We start from the raw sequence: 2117 nt of genomic DNA, 5'->3' as shown, positions 1-2117 counted from the left end.
CAAATCATATTATATCTTACCATGAAACATAGAAATGAGATGCGATATCGCGCTCTAAGAATCATTAGAACACTACTGCTACGATAGGTAGACATCTGCAAACGCTATTTCCTTGCAAGGAAGTGTCGCACTTACATTCATTTGAATCGTAGACGAGGAATGCATAACACTTCGCAATGAATATTATATCTTACCATGAAACACAGATATGAGATGCAATATCTCGTTTTAAGAAGCATTTGAACTCTATTGCTTCGATACGTAGACTTCTGCAAACGCTATTTCCTTGCAAGGAAGTGTCGCATTTATATTCATTTGAAGTGTAGACGAGGAATACATAACACTTCGCAAATCATATTATATCTTACCATGAAACATAGAAATGAGATGCGATATCGCGTTTAAAGTATCATTTAAACTCTATTGCTACGATACGTAGACATCTGCAAACGCAATTTCCTTGCAAGGAAGTGTCGCATTTACATTCATTTGAAGTGTAGACGAGGAATACATGATACTTCGCAAATCATATTATATCTTACCATGAAACTTAGAAATGAGATGCGATATCGCGTTTTAAGAAACATTTGAACTCTATTGCTTCGATACGTAGACATTTGCAAACGCTATTTCCTTGCAAGCAAGTGTCGCATTTACATTCATTTGAATCGTAGACGAGGAATACATGATACTTCGCAAATCATATTATATCTTACCATGAAACATAGAAATGAGATGCGATATCGCGTTTTTAGAAGCTTTAGAACACTATTGCTACGATAGGTAGACATTTGCAAACGCTATTTCCTTGCAAGGAAGTGTCGCATTTACATTCGTTTGATGTGTAGGCGAGGAATACATAACACTTCGCAAATCGTATTACATCTTACCATGAAACATAGAAATGAGATGCGATATCGCGTTTTAAGAAGCATTAGAACTCTATTGCTACGATACCTAGACTTCTGCAGACGCTATTTCCTAGCAAGGAAGTGTCGCATTTACATTCATTTGAAGTGTAGACGAGGAATGCATAACACTTCGCAATGAATATTATATCTTATCATGAAACATAGATATGAGATGCAATATCTCGTTTTAAGGAGCACTTGAACTCTATTGCTTCGATACGTAGACATCTGCAAACGCTATTTCCTTGCAAGGAAGTGTCGCATTTACATTCATTTGAAGTGTAGACGAGGAATACATAACACTTCGCAAATCGTATTACATCTTACCATGAAACATAGAAATGAGATGCGATATCGCGTTTTAAGAAGCATTAGAACTCTATTGCTACGATACCTAGACATCTGCAGACGCTATTTCCTAGCAAGGAAGTGTCGCATTTACATTCATTTGAAGTGTAGACGAGGAATGCATAACACTTCGCAATGAATATTATATCTTATCATGAAACATAGATATGAGATGCAATATCTCGTTTTAAGAAGCATTTGAACTCTATTGCTTCGATACGTAGACATCTGCAAACGCTATTTCCTTGCAAGGAAATGTCGGATTTACATTGATTTGAAGTGTAGACGAGGAATACATAACACTTCGCAAATCATATTATATCTTACCATGAAACATAGAAATGAGATGCGATATCGCGCTCTAAGAAGCATTAGAACACTACTGCTACGATAGGTAGACATCTGCAAACGCTATTTCCTTGCAAGGAAGTGTCGCACTTACATTCATTTGAATCGTAGACGAGGAATGCATAACACTTCGCAATGAATATTATATCTTACCATGAAACACAGATATGAGATGCAATATCTCGTTTTAAGAAGCATTTGAACTCTATTGCTTCGATACGTAGACTTCTGCAAACGCTATTTCCTTGCAAGGAAGTGTCGCATTTATACTCATTTGAAGTGTAGACGAGGAATACATAACACTTCGCAAATCATATTATATCTTACCATGAAACATAGAAATGAGATGCGATATCGCGTTTAAAGTATCATATAAACTCTATTGCTACGATACGTAGACATCTGCAAACGCAATTTCCTTGCAAGGAAGTGTCGCATTTACATTCATTTGAAGTGTAGACGAGGAATACATGATACTTCGCAAATCATATTATATCTTACCATGAAACT

This window comes from Xylocopa sonorina, unplaced genomic scaffold (assembly GCF_050948175.1).
Source record: "Xylocopa sonorina isolate GNS202 unplaced genomic scaffold, iyXylSono1_principal scaffold0051, whole genome shotgun sequence".
In the NCBI taxonomy this organism is placed as follows: Eukaryota; Metazoa; Arthropoda; class Insecta; order Hymenoptera; family Apidae; genus Xylocopa; species Xylocopa sonorina.
The sequence above is the reverse complement of the archived record's forward strand: the minus strand, read 5'-3'. Positions refer to the sequence as shown.